The 19,192-nt window shown below is 41.5% G+C and overlaps 1 long non-coding RNA gene across 1 annotated transcript in view; it reads right to left on the bottom strand.

The window, feature by feature from the left end:
* The window catches only part of LOC138247242 (uncharacterized), an 82,814-nt gene extending 65,335 nt beyond the window's left edge, over positions 1-17,479 (bottom strand). Inside the window, exon 1 of the long non-coding RNA XR_011194381.1 lies at positions 17,365-17,479. This is a non-coding gene — a long non-coding RNA (uncharacterized lncRNA). The remainder of the gene's footprint in view (positions 1-17,364) is intronic.
* Positions 17,480-19,192: the final 1,713 nt, after the last annotated feature.

The following is a 19,192-nucleotide window of genomic DNA, read 5'->3' as shown; positions in this document are numbered from 1 at the left end:
CATTTCAGCCCAGGAGATCTGTGGGGGGTTATCAGTCTTTTGTGTGGGGTTGGGTCACTTCCCTTTGACGTGTCCCAGGAAGACCCATCAGTATGCAGATGAATGCAGATTCAAGTGAGTGTCCTGTATTTATGGCTGTCTGGGTGGAATGCAAAAGGGGAGCTGTCAACCAGCACAAACCAGACGTGGATTGGAGGCATGCTGCAAGGTAGAGAGAGCAGTAAGTGCAGAGAAATGCCTACTTTCTAAATGTGGCATTTCTAAAATAGTAATGTTGAATCCAACTTCGCTCGTAAGCAGGATTTCTCATTACTATTCCTGCCATGCCAAACATGACAATGCCAATACTTTCAGATCAGAAACTATGACTTAAAAGTATATAGGAGAATTTCTAGGGCTGGGTTATGATAGGAGCAGGCTTCACAATAGTGAAAAACAACTTTGGGTGTGTTTTACTACCAAGATGTAAAACTTACAATTACATGTCTTGATTTTACATAGCACCCTGCCCTATGCAATAAAAGGGAGGCTTAAGGTTTGGCAAGTAGCTATCACTGCCAAGTCAAAGTCACAGGGAAACTGCACACATAGGCCTTGCATTGACAGGCTTAAGGCATGGTTAAGGGGCTACTTATATGGGTAGTGCAATCAGTGCTGCAGGCCCACTAGTAGCATTATTTTACAGGCCCCTGGCACATTTAGTGCACCTTACCTATAAGTCCCTAGTGCACTTTGCTACAGACTTATAGGTAAATTACAAATGCCAATTGGGTAGGAGCCAAGGTTACCATATTTAAAGGAAAGAGCACAAGCACTTTAGCACTGGTCAGCACTGGTAATGTGTGCAGAGTCCTAAAACCAGCACAAACAAGATTATAAAAGTGGAGAGAGGCAGGCAAAAAGTTGGGGGAAGGCCAACCTAAGGCTGTCAGGTCTAACAACAATGATTCAAATATATTTCCTTATTCTGACTACAAAATCACTATGGCTTTTGAAAAGCAGTTATTTGGTCCATGTCTCGAAATAAACATGTTATGTGGTCCTGTTTCATTACCTACAATATCACTGTACCTCCATGCACTTTCACTTTGGATCGCCTCAGGCAAGCTGCAAAAGGTGAGCCAAGGTTGCCTGGTTGGAAAATTGTTTAGTACTATAGCCTTATATGCCACCTTAGCTGGATACACCGGCCATTAAAGGCCTGCTCCAGCATTAATGGCCCAAGCCAAAGGCAATGGCCTTTAACGAGGGAGCGGGCCTGTAATGGCTGGTATAGCCCAGGTACGGCAGTCTATGATGCTATTATTAGAACATTCTACCCTATCAATGTAGAATGTTCTAATTAATAAAACAAAGGCCTCACTGAGCCTGAGGGAACTGAAATCCCCTCATGGCCTTCCAGAACCCAAGGGGATTGAAATCTTCTCAGGCTCCATGAGGGCTTCATCTTCAGAAACAGCTGTGAAAGACAAACATTGGAACTGGGCTTTTACCAACCATTAGAATCCTAGAGCTACTGCATTGTCTCCAATGGATTGCTGAACAATCCAGTGTCCTGATGATGATTAGACTGTTGACTGTGGAAAGAGAATATATTTCTTCTGCAAAGTATCTCCTCTGCATAGTCAACCCATCTTAAGTTTTTCCCCCAAAATGGGGAATGACTACTCATATTGGGTACTTTTCAGAGCAGTGGTTTACCACTTTGGCCAAAGAAGCGTTTTACATTTTCCACCTGCTCTGAGAAGGCGGTAAATGTCATCAGCGCTGCTGATGGGGGTGTTGAATTGGTGGGCAGGGGTGAGCAGCACGTTTGTGCCTGTCCAGAGGGAGCATTACCTGTTCCTCTCAGACTACGTAGGCAAGGCTGTGCAATGCTGCTAGCTGCAGCCTGAGCCTCTACAGCTCTTCAGAGAACCCTGGTGTCTTGTATCTGGAGATTACAGGCACCATAATTCTAGGCCAAAATACACTAGTAATTCTGAATTGCATTATTTCAACACGAATTAATGCACAGGGTAAAATAACACAACAAGTCATGGGGACGAGAGTCTATCCTATATAGTGGAAAGCAACATTTTGATGGATTAAATCCAGATTTGTGACTGAGGGTGAATGGTTGACAATGTTTTTTTATGTTGTATCTATACTATATCACCCACTGGTTTGCTGTTTATTTCTCCTATGCCTTGTTTCCATTGCATCCTTTGGTTGGTTACCCCTTCCCACAGTTTGGTAACAATTGGGCACATTTTTTCCACTGTCTGAGTTGCTCTACACTTCTCCCTCTCTCCATCTGCACTAGATGAAAAACCACCTGCATTTGCTGGACTCATCATATGTGAGTTGGGAAAAACCTTGTTAGGCTACGGGATGCAGTATGTTTAAGACTTATAGTCCATATATATGTACATTGAAATTGCTAAAAGTGGTCCTATTTGCAGACTGAATTAGTGAATCCCACAGTATTTTTTTTAACTGACCTATGTACTAGTAGGTCTGTACTCAAAATACAGAATAACAGTGGGTCACAATTTGACTTTCCTCCTGACTAGTAATGATGTAGGTTGCAAATTTCAATCCACTATGGCTCATTGCCATCACAGAGATAGTGGCGTGCTGTGGTCAGTATACCACCATGTCTGTGATTGCTTTCAAATAAACCAATCTTTTTTTTTTGTACCCCTTTTCCTTGAAAGAAAATAAGAGGTGTTGCTTGTTCACCATCAGGTTACCACCTCCTTTGAGGTGTTCGTAAGATATTAGGGCCATATGTACGAACACTTTTTCCCATAGACACAGAATGGGTAAAAACCTTTGCTACATCTGGCCCTTAATGTTTTGCGACCACATTTCGGTGGCAAAACATTAGTGTATACCAAATATAGGCCCGTATTTATACTTTTTTTGCGCCGCATTTGCGTCGTTTTTTGACGCAAAAACGGCGCAAACGTGCAAAATGCCATTGTATTTTGTAGGTTTGCGCCGTTTTGCGCCAAAAAGCGGCGCAAATGCGGCGCTAAAAAAAGTATAAATACGGGCCATCATTTTTATTTGTCAGGAATAACCAAATGCTCCTCTTCCAATTATTGACTCGCTATGACTTCCTAAACCTATTTAGCGATTCAGGTAGATGCTACCAAATTGCAAAATGGGTTTAAGTATATTCAATTTGTCACAAACTGTGCACTTTACTGAATGACAGGGTTTGGAATAAGAAAAATAGAAATTTTAAAAATGTGGTTGAAAATTTTTATATTATGCCCCATTTGAAAAAATAAATTGCCAGCGATCTGCAGGTCACTAGTTTGAAATCTGGCCTGCATGTACTGGCGGTCTGGTTTAAGAATGGGTTGTTGCACAATTGAATGATTGTGGGTGCCTGCAGTAAAGTACATGTGTGTGATTTTGTCTGACAGGCTTTGTTTACTTGCTGAGCCTGGTCCTACAAGAGGCTACAGATACCTTTGTCTCCATATGGTATCCTTTTTCTCATTATCTGTCCAACAATTTGTCTAAACAGATCTGCTGTATGGATGTCAATGTGATTCCCTTGGGATGCTTTCCCCCTTCATCTAGTCATGCATTGCTGTAGGATGCTTCTGGTGTGTGCATTTGCATAGGGGTCTGTTTGTGTCTACCTGTCAGTGTGTGCAGGTAACTATGGATTGCCGTCCTTTGGTAACTTGACCTAACTCAAGTCAGAGCCCTGCAGTGTGTACTGGTACAGAAATCTGAATGCAAACCAATTAGGAAATGAAGGCCCAAGCAAGAAAAATGAATTTTGTTTGTTTGAAAATTACGAAGCTAGATTATTTTTGTCAAACGAAAATTTAAGTCAGAGTATAGTTTTGCAGAAATTGATCAAAGAACATGAGGACAAAATCCACCTTTAGTAGTCATGGTACTAAAAATAGAAGCGTAGTAAACTAGGGCTCTATCTTTCAGAACCAAAAGACACAACCTGTCAACTCTATATTTTAACAAAGGTGTCGCTCTTCAATACCGTTGCTTCAAAGATCTCATTGAAGTCACAACATTAAATAACCCAAGCTGACTGAATAACTTTTTTAGAAATACTACATATTTGTATAATATATCCTTTGTTACCTTGTTGACTTTCAAATATCTATGCTAAATTCCACATATGCATACTTTGAGAACATATATTGCAAAGACATAACTTATCACAACCGCCCATATCTGTAACACATTATCATTCCCAAGGCAGTCACGACCAAACCCCACATGAGCTAAAATCAAATCTCACAATCAATCAACCAATCAATCAGTGTTTATAAAGCACAGCTATTCACCCGTTAGGGTTTCAAGGCACTGGGGGGGGAGTGTAGCATGTACCGGAGGTGGATTAAAAAAGCCAGGTCTTCAGTTCCTTCGTGAAGCTGGGAAGTGGGGTGGTTTGTCTGATGTGGATGAGTGGGGCGTTCCAGGTGGTGGCAGCAAGGTAGGAGAAGGAGAGTCCTCATGTTCTGGTTTTTCTGATGTGGGGTACTTCTGCGAGAGGGAGCTGGGCTGAGCATAGGGCCTGTGGGGTACATGGAAGTTGAGTCGCTGGTTAAGATAGGCTTGTCCGGTGTTGTGGAGGGCTTTGTGTGCACAGGTGAGGATTTTGAAAGTGATTCTTTTCCCTATGGGGAGTAAGTGCAGTGTACGTAGGTGTTGCGAGATGTGGCAGTGTCGGGGTAGGTTGAGGATCAATCTGGCGGCGGCGTTCTGGATGTTTTGCAATATGCGGTGAGTTTTTTGTTGATTCTGGAGTAGAGTGCATTGCCGTAGTCCAGTCTGCTCGTGATGAGGGCGTGTGTAATGGTCTTTCTATGCTCAGGGGGATCCATGTGAAGGTCTTAGGTAGGAGGCAGAGGGTGCAGAAGCAAGTGGAGGTGACTGAGTTGATCTGATGCTTCATGCTGAGGTCGGGATCCAGGATGATTCCGAGGTTGCAGGCTTGGCTGGCAGGGGTGGGTGGGTTTCTGATGGTGGGTGGCCACCAGAAGTCACTCCATGCGTTGGGTTGAAGGCAGCTGTCTCTCATCCAATTGGCAACTGATTTCATGCCTTCGTGGAAGTTGTGTCTGGCCTTGTCTGGCTCGTTGGAGAGGGAGAGGATGAGTTAGGTGTCATCAACATAGGAGATGATGTTTTTTTGTAGCTTCTGACGATGGAGGCTAGCGGGGCCATGGAGATATTGAACAGCGTGGGGCTGAGAAAAGATCCTTTGGGCACTCCTCAGGTGGTGGTGTGAGTTTTGCGAGGAAGGAAGCAAGTCTCACTTGTTGCGTTTTGCCAGAGAGGAAGGACTGTATCCAGTTGAGGGCCTTGTTCCTGATGCCGGCTTCGTGAAGTCATATCACAGTCATACTACATCCATACTAGTCATGCAACATACTATACATACCAAATTAAAACATCAAATGATAGGACTGAAGATCGAAAATGCTTTAAATATACAGGAAAACACATTCATTAAATGGCTTTAATTCACAGTGTTGAAGCATAGTCAAATCCTTTTAACTTTAATGTGAATCAATATACAATTATATATATTATAGTTTTTGCCCCTGCTTATGCCTCTCTGTATTTTTATTATAAGGGGCCCTCTTATGTTTCTTAGGTCTGCCTTTCAGAATAACATTACAGACCAGAACTTACATTCACCAAAAACGAGCCTGAGCAAATGACCAGCTGTTCACTAACATGAACACCAGTCTGAAAAGAAATACAATACAGAACAGACTAAAACCGGATAAAAATAAAAAGGGTTGCCTTACATTAAGCGCGCTGAGAAGAGAGCAGAAATGCCCCAAATCCGTAGATAAGAAGCATGTCTGTTCTCTCCCTTTCACTCAATGCAGCAACTTTGCTTTCTGCTCTACTTTGTGTGAAGGTTTAGTAAATATGCCCCATAAAGTGTCTGGATTTCCTTGTTTATAAAAAACTGAGAGTGCTTAAAAACAAACAAACCCTCAGTATTATGCACTATATAAAATGTATGGATGTTTAGAGTGCCATTTTACTTTTTCTTAATGGAATTCAATGTGCTTTACCTCTCTCGCTGCACATACAAAAAGCATTTAAAGAAGGCATCCTGCAGTCGCAAAATGAAACAAGGACATACGTTGGCCCTGGCACCACGCCATTGCTCTGAAATCAGTCAGTGTTGTTTAGAATTTTGGAGATGGATCTGGAAAAATGCTATAACAGATTTCCAGCAATTAAGCACATTCGGGCTCAGATTTAAAACCCTGAAATTTATATTTCCTTTACATACATTTGAAAATCAGAATGTTGAGAACGTGATATTAATCAGACTCTATATACCACTGAAAATCTCAAATTTGGTTTCATGTTAAATAACTCCCAGTCAGAGAGGTGAGCAGAGTGGACTGATTTTGTTCTGAGTTCCTAGCTCAATTTGGCCTTTTACTGAACGTTTATGAACTAAGGCCAGGAACAATGGGAGGATAGATCAGCAGTATGTAAACCAGTGCGCAAAGGGAAAACATCAGAAGGTAAATTAACTTTGAACAGCCTGGTCATAGTACAGCTCAAGAATAATGTACATAGTAATGTTAATTAGATTAATTAATTATGTCTCTCATGTGGAATTACTATTTAAATACTTTGTCCTCAGGCACACCCATATAATCCATCTCTTTTTAGATCAAAATAATAGTAAATTATTAAATAGCATAGATTAATGCTCCGGGTGCTTTACCAAGATCACCTACCCTCTTTTTGACGTCCCAGTTGCAACCTCATTACATTTGCATACATATTAGAGATCTTTGAGCTTACACTTGTTTACATTATTTTCCAGGTCATTTGGCATCTGATAGGTGGGTACATCATGCACTTTCCTGTCCCTGGTGAACAGATAATGAATTAAACCATTTTGTTGTAAAAAAATAGCAATACGGTTTAAAATGAAAAAGGGAAAATCTGGACTCTATTATTATTTTGAAAATAAGAATGCAAGAAAATTAATTGTGTTTTTTTTCAGTCTCACATCATGCAATTTCACTTTACTTTGCTTACTTCAGTCTTCCTTCAGCCATCGACTTGTTTCCCTTTTGTTTCGTGCCACTTTCCTAGGTATAGCATGTTTCACTGTTGGGTATCCTATAAAATGCATAAAGAAGTAATTGGAAATTTTTAGTTAAGCCAGTGTGGGTGAAAATTTAGGCCCTAAATGACAATGCATGACATGGCGCCAAAATTGGCAGTGCCACACTGTCTTTTTCACAACGCAGGGATGCCCCGTATTTAATAGAATGCTATACACTCTAGCGCTAAATTAGTTGCTGAGCGCCAACGCAGCCACCCGCTATGGTGTAAGGATGGCTGTGTTGACGGGGAGATTGTTTTTGTGCAGGAAAAGGCACCTTCATACACAAAAATAATCTTAAATGGCGATTTGCGCTTTCTATGTGTGCTGCCGAAAGAGCAAAAAAGGACCAGGAATTAGATTTTGCCACTGCCTCAGGTTTATGATAACACGTAAATCTGAGGCAGTGTCAAGATGCAATGGGTGTTGCTGTGGCACGCCCATAGCAACACCCATTGCATGCCCCTTCCATGCAAAGGGCTGTCTGTGAAGGGGCTATATTTACAAGGCTGCGTTAAGCCACAACAAGTGGCTTAACACCCCTTGCAAAGACGGCGCAAGGCCTAGCGCCATGGACATAAGATGACGCTTCAGTGGAGCTAGGGGCTCATAAATACGCCCCTCAATTTTCTAATTACCACTGTGGCTCAGATTTACTCTCCTATATTCAATTGCGGGGCTGCATAGCATAAAGGGCAAAAAATGGTGCAGCAAAAATGTAGTAAAAGTTGCCTGCAGGTGACATATTTGGCAGCCATTACTCTAAATGGTAATATTCTGCATGACGCTAAGATTTATGATGTGACGCAAACGTGAGCCAGCAGCAGCCAGCATATAACTTGTAGTGGAGGCACACACTCAATACGAATTCTTGGGTGTGTACAACAACACAAGTATCATACATAGGATGTATGTTTCAGGGTAAAACACACATGCTGTAGGTAGATGTATTAGGTGATATGAATTCCTCTAGCTGCTTTTATTTGGCATTGAAATTTGGGGAAACCAACATGACGCAAAATTAGTAGACACAGTGGTAGCTTTACTAAAGGGTCACCAATGCAGTCAAGGAACCAAAAATGATGTGCTGCGTTGTGTGATGGGGAGGGAGCAGAAGAGCGCCATATCTACAGAGATGTGAGGCCAAATGTAAAAATGTATGTTTTGTGACAATTTGCGAGTTATTTGGAAATCACAAATTGCGAGTTGCAAAACAAAATGTGCAACAGTGTTAGGCACACTGTTAGCAAATCCCAATGGGTTCGCAAAGGCCTACCTCATCAATATTCATGAGGTAGGTCACAATGTGCGACTGCATTGGGAATGGCCACACTCACAGGGTTGGTGGCCTGCTGGGGACAGCAGACAACCATGTCTGTGACTGCTTTTCAAATAAAGCAGTTTTTTCCCTATAAGAAAATTGGATGCATTTAAAAAAAAAAAAAAAAAAAAAAAGGTTTTCTTTTCATTTTTTCAGAGTAGGCACTGGTCTATGGGATAACTGCCTGCTCTGAAAAAAGTTTTGTGTTGCCCTTCACGTTTACGAATGGTTACCACCAACTTGAAGTTGTTGCTAATTTGCAAATGTTTTGCGACTCGCTATTACTAAGGGAAACCCTTGGCACGCCCCTTCCTAATAGTAAACTCACAAAAACATTTTGTGATTTGGTGATAAATTACTGAGATGCAAAATGGGGTCTGTACATGCAAAAATGTTTTTTTGCATTTGTAAATGGCCTCATTCTGCGAATCGGACCATTTGCGAATGCAAAAATCCTTTGTACATCTGGCCTTTAGATCTCTCCTCGCCTCTCCCAAGTGTTTCAACAGAATGTTTCTGTTGTGCATCACACACACACTTTGTGACATTGTGAAAGGGTGTGTGCAAGAGTCTATCATAGGTTTTGTACTCGAAGGTTCCATTCCAGAATTCTATACTTAGATCAGGCGTAAAACGTTTCCTATTTTGTAGATGTGCAGCAGAGTGCAGCACAAATGCACAGTCGGAAAAGAAAAGAGAAATTAAAACATTTCTCCTTTTTAATGCCTATATTCAAATGGCATTGATGATGTAAATCCCATTGTCACATTTTTTGGTAGATAGGGTTTTGCATCAAAAAGCACAGATCGGTACATTAAAATGTCCATCTAATGCCCTCTTGATGCTCAGTAACACAAAACAGTGAATCACGACAGTTTGTGTTACTTTGGGCTATTTCCAGCACAAAACAAGTTTTGCGGTAGAAAGTAAATAATAAGAAAAACATTTCCTGCTGTTTTGCATCACTTTTGTGACACAAACATAACACAAACATTGGTAACTCTGTCCCATTGCATTGTGCCAAAAGCTGTGAATTTTTGGTTATCTCACAACAGACACTCCCCTTGCATTGATTATCAGGGAGATGGCGCTAAGAAGTTTAGGTGCAAGGGATCAACTTTTGGTGCAAAAATACTTTTGAATGTAAAGGTGATCTGGTGCTGTCATACACACAGTTTGGCAATTGTTAGAAATGGAGTCTTTGGTTGACAGTCAGGCTACCCCCTGTTCAAGCAAGGACCCTCACTCTAGTCAGGGTAAAAGAGAATCACCCTCAGCTAACCCCTGCTTACCCCCTTGGTAGCTTGGCAGAGCAGTAGGCTTAATGTCAGAGTTCTAGGTGTAAAGTATTTGCACCAACACACACAGTAACTTAATGAAAACACTACAAAATGACACAACACCAGTTTAGAAAAATAGGAAATATTTATTTAAACAAAACAATACCAAAACGACAAAAATCCACAATATACAAGTCAAATTATCAATTAAAAAGCAAAAAGAGTCTTTATGTAGTTTAAAACACACACTAAGACTGTTAGCGTGAAAATGTACCATGGGTGCGTCAAAAATAACCCCTGCACGGGCTGGTGTGCATCAAAAAGGGTTTGCAATGCATCGATTCCACTCACGAGCGGGACCTTTCATCGTTTCTCCTTTCATCGGGTCGGGCGTGTCGTTTCTTCTCTCCGCAGGAGAGCGATGCGTCGATCCGGTCAGCACTCTCGGGTCCGGGCAGGCCTTGCGTTATTTTTACACGCCCAACGGTACTTGCGTCGGATATCCAGCCGCACGAGGTTCTGAAAACCACACAGCGCAGGTTGCGATCTCCCAGCCTCCGTCAGCGATGTTGCGCATCATTTCTCCTGCTCCGTGCGTCGATTATTCGGTCCGACGAGCGTCAATTTTCAGCTGCAGAGCCGGTAGCGTGTCATTTCTTCAGCCGCAGATTGGAGTCGCATCGATTTTTTCCACGCATGGCGCTCTGTGCGCCGATTCCCTCCTCTTAGGCTGCCAGCTTCTTCTTTCAGGGTCCCAGGAAGTAGATGGGCACCACAGGCAGAGTAATAGTCTCTCCAGAGACTCCCAGTCCTGGCAGAGAGAAGTCTTTGCCCTCCCTGAGACTTCAAACAATAGGAGGCAAGCTCTAAATCAAGCCCTTGGAGAGTTCTTTTCAAGATGGAAGGCACACAAAGTCCAGTCTTTGTGCTCTTACTCTGGAAGAAGCAGCAACTGCAGGATAGCTCCACAAAGCACAGTCACAGGAAGGGCAGCTCTTATTCCTCAGCTCTTCAGCCCTTCTCCAGACAGAGGTTCCTATTGGTTTCCAGAAATGTTCTAAAGTCTGTGGTTTTGGGTGCCCTTCTTATACCCAATTTCTCCTTTGAAGTAGGCCTACTTCAAAGTAAAGTCTCTTTTGAATGTGAAATCCTGCCTTGCCCAGGCCAGGCCCCAGACACACACCAGGGAGTTGGAGACTGCATTGTGTGAGGACAGGCACAGCCATTTCAGGTGTGAGTGACCACTCCTCCCCTCCCTCCTAGCACAGGTGGCTCATCAGGCTATGCAGGCTACACCCCAGCTCCCTTTGTGTCATTGTCTAGTGTGAGGTGTAACCAGCCCAACTGTCAAACTGACCCAGACAGGGAATCCACAAACAGGCAGAGTCACAGAAATGGTAGAAGCAAGAAAATGCTCACTTTCTATAAGTGGCATTTTCAAACACACAATCTTAAAATCAACTTTACTAAAAGATGTATTTTTAAATTGTGATCCCAGAGACCCCAAACTCCACATGTCCATGTGCTCCCAAAGGGAATCTACACTTTAATCAGATTTAGAGGTAGCCCCCATGTTAACCTATGAGAGGGACAGGCCTTGCAACACTGAAAAACAAATTTAGCAATATTTCAGGACATATAAAACACATTACTACATGTCCTACCTTAACCATACACTGCACCCTGCCCTTGGGGCTACCTAGGGCCTATCCTAGGGGTGTCTGACATGTAAGAAAAAGGAAGGTTTAGGCCTGGCAAGTGTATCCACTTGCCAAGTCGAATTTACAGTTAAAACTTCACACACAGACACTGCAGTGGCAGGTCTGAGACATGATTACAGAGCTACTTATGTGGGTGGCACAACCTGTGCTGCAGGCCCCCTAGTAGCATTTGATGTACAGGCCCTTGGACTTCTAGTGCACTTTACTAGGGACTTAATAGTAAATCAAATATGCCAATTATGAATAAGCCAATTACACACACATTCTGCAAAGGAGCACTTGCACTTTAGCACTGGTTAGCAGTGCTAAAGTGTCCAGAGTAACAAAAACAGCAAAATCAGAGTCCAGCACACATCAACAACCTGGGGAACAGAGTCAAAAAGTTAAAGGAGACCACACCAAGGATGAAAAGTCTAACAGCAATGCTTTGTGACGGTTGCTTCTCTCAGTGTCACGCGCATGCCTATGGGTCAGAAATAGTCAATTGATATTGATTGCCTGTCTCCAGTGGGATGTAATAAGATATCTTAATGTTCTTGAGCACAGATGCAAACATCTAACAAATAGGCCAAGTAGACAAGCACTCCTTAATTTCATCATGTTTGAGCCCCCTGTCAAAGAAATTTGTGAGAGAGCGTAGTTTAAATATTATATATTGGACGTGAAATGCTTATATCTAACAATGCTGCATACAAAAACGATCACAAAATATTATCCACTTGAATGTATTCTTAACGCAATTATAAGTGTGAAGCTGCTATTGTACTTATATACTAATGTCGATTATAAGAAATAATTGCTTGCATTATGATTAATTGAATATGTTAACATCTACAAGGATTAGGTTTATTAGAATCCATGAGTCTTAAGTTAGCGTGAGTTGAAAACTTAGTCGTGTAGCTCTCATATTAAAGCATATTTTTCTGTTCCTTCAGTGTGCTGACTCGCAAAAGGCCATGACCCAGCATTTGTTCTTTTCTCCGCTTATTGTATCAATGGCAGTTGTATTCCCATCCGCTTGCTAGATGTTTTAGTATAAGTTTTATACGCTTTGCAACAATTATGGAAACTTCCAAGGACATTCGACCATGGACAAAGGAACTTTTGACCTGATGAACGTGCCAGAAAATGAAGTAACCCCGGATGTGCCACCTACGAAAAATGTCAATTATGAAGACCAATCAAAGTATTCTAATTTATCATGAAATGACAAATGCATTACTTAATGTATAATTTGATAGGTTGAAGATAGTGGGGTGTAGTGACTATCCAATAGAATTTTGGGGGAATGTATTATGAAAAAGGGATAAAAACTCATGACACAGGAGACTCAAGAGCATTAGGTAGGGAATGATATTGATTGCATCCAGAAACTCTGTCACTCTATTTGGTGATTTGAGACTTAGACAAAACCATCCTCATCCATAGACTGCCCCATTACACTTTCCCTCCTTATGAGGGAAGTGTCCCCTGTCCTCAGATGAAAAGACTGTTGGCGCTCTAACTGATGTCCTGAAGACGAAGACTGATCCTGTATGCTGACTCATTCCGAGGAGGGTAACTATGACAATTGCTATTGTAATTCGTCTAAATGCTTTTCCTTTCTAGGTACCAACTGCTGTATTTTTGGTTAGAAACCCTAGTTAGATGTTTTTCCAAATTGGTGTTCTAAATTGTTTTGCATGAAGTCCAACATGCTGATGCCAATTAGCGGTTAGAATAGGTATTCACTTTGACTGACACCAACAGACGTGACTGACATTGTGCTATGTTGAACTAAGCGTATATAATGTTCTATGCATTCTGATCTATGTGCCTCATATATCAATGTCTTATGTTTGTGATCTTTGCATTGTCAAAATCTTATCGCAGTTGCCATATCGTGACTATGCTTATTGCTACCTGGTTTTGAGATTAATACCATTGCTATTAGATTGTAATCAATAGGGAATAAAATTCACAAAACTCTAATAAGGTGTGGTTATTCATGACTGAAAGGTCATGGTTGCGTCGGTAGTTTAACCAATGTCTAAAGTGAAATATATTGTGGTGATATATGTTGATAACATCATTGACATATTGCTTGACATATTGATCAGTTATCTCGTTCTGCGGTGTCTCACCACTGGGTCAAAAGATTCATCGGCCTAAAACGAGTCCTAATGTGTATAAATTAACATAGAGGGACACTTTAACATTTGTGTCCTTATTGGCCATGTTTCTTTTGAATTAGCTTGCACACACCATGGCTCAGGCCAATCCCTCTATTTATAGAAGAGAAAGGGAGAAGATATGTCCTCCCTTGTCCAATAACTTACCTTAGAATTTAAATGTGTGTGTTCGATCTCCCTTTAAGGCACTTGACAAAATTATCTTGTGTGATCCTTGGCAAATATATTTCTCTCGATTATTTTGGAAGTGTATTAAAAAAAAATAGGCAGTTTGTTGTGCCAATTACACGCTGTACTCGCAACTATGAAAAAAGCGAGGTGAACTGACAATGAGCATAAACAAACTTAAAACTAGCTACTGTCATCATCTGCTCCAACAATGTCTGCATAGGTAAGGAGATTATGTTTACAATTGTATTTATTTCGCCCACAGGCTCTGACCTAACAGTATGACTTGGATTTCTATTGGTCCAATAGATGAAAGCAAGGAATCATGCATAAACGGTTTATTTGTGGTATAGATTAATACTGCAAGTGGACAACTTCCACCCTCATCGTTATTTACACATTGGCAGCAGAGCCGTGTGTGTGACGACTACATGCACCCAGAGAGCCCTGGGAACTCTGAGAAGCAGGAGGCAGGTAGTTTCCACAGTGTACCGGTTGGCACTATGTCAGCATTGTTCACTCGCCGTGGTTTGGGATGCACTGGGAGCAGATCTGAGGGGACAAGGACCATGTGCCCCAGAGAGCCCAGGGAGGTCTGAGAAGCAGGAGGCGGGAAGTCTCCACCACAAGTCCTTCAGGCGCTATATCAGCAGCGTTCTCTCCCCATGGCGTGGAACGTATTGCCAGCAGAGCCGTTGGGGCAAGGACAACATCCACTAGAGAACCCTGAGATCTCTGAGAAGCAGGAGGCTGGGAGTCTCCTCAACACATCAGTCGGGCACTCCATCAGCATCTTTCACTCCCTGTGGCGCAGGGCATACCCATGCGCTACCTGGATGAAAACTGGGCCAAGTACAGGCCCGTCTGTGCCTGTCAGAGCCCAGAGGAAGCTATGCTGGGCCAACCCTCTTTTGAGTATTCTAACAGCTGACACTTTTACTGGAGCTCTAAAGTTGAGTGTTATTTTAATCATTTGCTATGGGAAAACATAAAGCCACTGATACTGTTACTACACCCTGCAGAATAACCATCTCAACCGTTTTCTCAAGAGAGTAGTTGGGGTCATATCAAATGAAATTGCACTAACTGATCACAGATTATCCATGGAGCACCAGCCAGAATCTGTTGATGCGAGTAGTTATCCGTGGAGCACCAGCCAGAATCTGTTGATGCGAGTAGTGGGAGTAGCATGCTTAATGGAGCCCCAGCGACAATGGAAGGGGGGAGTCCAGTTTGTTACTTATTATTCTACATGTAGCAGACCCATGGTTAATTCAGATAGTCCCATGGCCCCATCTAGCCCTACAATTACTGAGTCTCGACATGAAACAACTGAAAGAAATGCTTGTTCCTGTCTTGGCCACAACCAGCAAAGGCTTGCACTCAACCTAATCTACCTAATCAGGCCCTTCTGTGTATTGAGGAACATAGCAATACACATTCTACCATGTTGCTGGAGCAACTGAGACCCATTACAGACCAACTTGACAGCATACACAGACAGTTGGCTAGTCTGTCTAGTTCACAAATGAAACTGCTTCTATTGGAACTCTAACACCTGCTCTGGTCACTATGTGTGCCGCGCAACTACTGGGGACAATTTCTCTCCTAAAGTTGCCAAGTAGGATAAAATTGCTCTTGCTGGTGTTGATAGGCACCCTCCCTCTGAGGGGTGGTCTCCCCGCTGTGGTTGCTCCTGAAACCTGATTGTGAGCTGTCAAGGATGTTGCTGTCCTTGATGTGCTGGAGGAGCTGATTGTTGATGGCCTTTTCGATGACCTTGGTTCGGAAAGGAAGCAGAGAGATGGGGGTAATTTTTGAGGTCCAGAGGGTCCAAATCGATTAGAAAGCACTAGTACTGTTTCTTATTTAGGGGTCATTTTCAATTCAGCTGACTCTTGGCCACCTAATATCACACACTGTAGGCAGAAGCTAGCAAGGACAGTTGGCTGTCTCCTCAGCCTTCCTCTGCGCCTGAAGGGAGGGCAATCTCATCACTTTTGCAGATCTATGAGACACAGTGTGTCTCTGTTGCAACATACAGTGCCGAGATACGGGGTACCACACACTGTGAAGCCATTCAGGTGGAGGAAAATTGTTTTTACAGAAAAGGTCTCTCAGCTCCTTTATCCTCCCCCATTTCATTTGCCATGAAGAGCTGAGTTTGACTTATTTGGGTGACTGCATTACAGCCCACCGTCAGCCCCTGTAGCTATCCATTTGGTGAAATTAGAAAGTGGCTCTTACTAGAGATATTACCAAGGACTGTATAGCATGCAATAAGAGCTTTAGTGTACCATGGATACCATATGCAAGGAAAACTTCCCAGGGATTGAGATGGTTCACACCTTTTTGGAGCCATACTCCAGTGGCAGTCTACATAAAAAAATAAGTAAAAACTTTATTACTGAATCAAGCCTGATCCCATAAACTTGCAGTGGAATTACTAAAGTCCACGGTCACACCCCATTTGCATCTGAGCCTTGACAGCCCACCACTACTTATTTGTTTAGTGCACACTGGTGCTGGGAACCATGTTTGTTATTTGGCTTTAGAGCGGACAGTGTTAAATATTTACTTTGTTTCCCATTGGGCTTTCCAAAAATCCTTGGCATTGCCTATGTCCTTGTGATGGTAGATCTGGGCATACAATGTTACAATTCATCTTTTGTTGTGAATTTTATAAAAAATGTAGTAAACAATTTTTAAACCCAGGTATGAGGTTCTGGAAGTTTAGACATTGCAGCTTTGCTTTAATGTTTTTACAACAACTCACAGATGATGAGTCTTGTTTTCATGTTGGCTGGTTTTTAAGAGCCTCTGTGTGGTGTGTAATATGATGCACTTTGAGTAAAGAATTAATTCTGCACCTAATATGTTTTAGATTTGTTCCTTTGTATTTGCTTCACTGCATTTTATTGTATTTTTATATGTGATTTTTTATACCTTTTTAAACTGTACCTAAATGTGTATTTTATATATCTCATTTTTTAATCTTTTATTGTGCACTTTTAGGGATGCATTTGGCACTCATAAAGTTATTCTGATTTGGATTCATCATTAATTAATGCACAATCATAATATGAATGACACAGTGGTTCCTGTGAAACTCCTGAGCCTGAATTGATTAGTCTCTGGCAGTCGGGCTCAGAAAATTCAAGTGTGGATTGAGAAAAAGTGGCAGCTGCAAAACCCACACTAAATTGAATATCTTAGTATTATTTAAAGTTGCTTTAGGTTATTCCATTCATTTGTCTTCATCTGCGGGTTCTCTGAGTATCCAAAGAAGACAAAGGGTATTGTCTGAGGGCAGCCAAATTGTGTGGACTCACATCACCAACCTGATCAAATAATATTATCTTCATTCCTGAATGGTCCGAGATTTTTAGCCATTTCTGTTGACTTAACATCGTGAATTTCTGATTCTTTTATTTAGTCCCTCCTGTTGAGTGTGCAGGATGAGGGAAGGCTTGTGATGCCACACATCAGCACCAGGCTGCTTAAAAAGAAGCAGGAAATCAGCAGTACGGTGGAAGAAGGATAAGTAGTTTTTTCATGAAAACAAAGTTCTACTTACTCAGTAGATTGTCTTCCTGCAACTGCCACCACAACGGCCCACTGATTCCATTCTAGAATGGAACAATATTGCAATAAGGGACATAACTCCCTTAAAAGAATGATCATTTCACCTGGAAAACAAGAAAGCTGAATAAACATATATAATGAAATAAGGTAAAGAAATGTATGGAAACGCATCAAATAAAATATTATGAAAAATTAAAATAAATCTGAATATCCTATTCCACCTAAAATTAATATACAAAATAATCACCAAATTGTGCTGGCAATTTCACCTTTTCCTGTGCATGGAGCATTTTATGTTGCCCCACCATATTTGTGTAATGCATATGTAACATCTCTCATTTCAAACCATTACTTTCTTTCAGGTAATGAGGCACTCTCACAATTTTCTCCCTGTTCCACGTATTTCCATCATGGGCAACAACAAACATTAACTTTTCTAACAACCAATGGCATTGAAAACTTTGATTCACACTTATATTCTGTACTTTCAACACAAAAACCCAATCTCCAACCTTGTAATCCAGGCTATCACCACCACAGTCTGACACACTGACTTTATGCTAAACTTTCTTTGACAGTAAAGTCCTGAGCTTGTGACCTTTCATTAACTCAAAGGGAGATGTACCGGTTCCACAATAAAGTATAGAGTGATGTGACAAAATTGAACTTCTCACAGGTTTTCTTCACTCATTGCCACTACTGAGAGCCAGCTGTATTCCTTCTTTAAATGTTCTGTTCCACCTCTCAACCAAACCATTACTTTGGGGAAAATACATAGAAGATTGAACATGTTGGGAGATTTTCCAAATGCATGTAATGGTCCAGTAAAATCAACAGCAGCCTTCTTCTACACGCCATCAGACATATGAATCCATCGGAGAACACCACCAACTTCTGAGGCTTATTATTCCATTCACAAGGTACCGATTCCATATTGCTATGTTCAACATCATGGTCAAGCCCTGGCCACCAGTACTCTGCTCTGATATGTCTCTTGGTAACACTTATACTAATATGTCCTTCATATGTAAGTCTTACAATTTGTCCTCTCAGCTCAAAGGTATGACAAACAACTGTCTTCTCAACAACACACCACCCAACAAGAACAATTCTGTAGTCAGTTGGTGGAAAAACTGGAAAAACTCTGCAGCATTAGGAGCTGTACCCTTTTATTTTTTACCTCTTGCAACACTCTCCACAGCACTCTTGCACACCTCATGGTATACTCTTCCACCAATTACTACTTTCACATTGGCCACAATAAAATTATCAGTATCATCAATTTCATCCATATCTTCTCCAACAGGGAACATGGAACAGTCTCCCAACATAATTTTTCTAGGAACATATTCCATCCTATAGTTAAATTCTAACATCCTCTTGACCCAAAACGTTATCATAGGAGATGTTCACCTAGCCACACCAGTAGAAAACACACCATTCAATGGCCTATGATCTATTCTGAACTTGAACTCTCAAACTTCCCAAAATGATTCGCTCCCCACCAACATGCTGACGCTTCTTTTTCAATTGTACAATATTTATTCTCCACATCTCTTAACAGTCTGGAGGTGTAAGCAATAGTGACATCCTTTCCATCACAGTTTTGTGGCATCACTGCACCTAGACCTACTCTACTAGCATTTGTGTGGATGTTCATTACTGCTTTAGTATCAAAAGGTTTAAGCACCAGACTTCAATACTTTTTTTGAGCTGGCAAAATTCCTTTTCATACTTAATACACCACGCTTTTCACTCTTCAGCATGAGTTTTCGCATACACTTGGTTTTGTCTGAAAACGTCTGTATGAAGCTCGAACA

Source organism: Pleurodeles waltl, chromosome 7 (assembly GCF_031143425.1).
Source record: "Pleurodeles waltl isolate 20211129_DDA chromosome 7, aPleWal1.hap1.20221129, whole genome shotgun sequence".
NCBI lineage: Eukaryota > Metazoa > Chordata > Amphibia > Caudata > Salamandridae > Pleurodeles > Pleurodeles waltl.
Note: the sequence above shows the minus strand (reverse complement) of the source record. Positions and strands in the feature narration are given on the sequence as shown.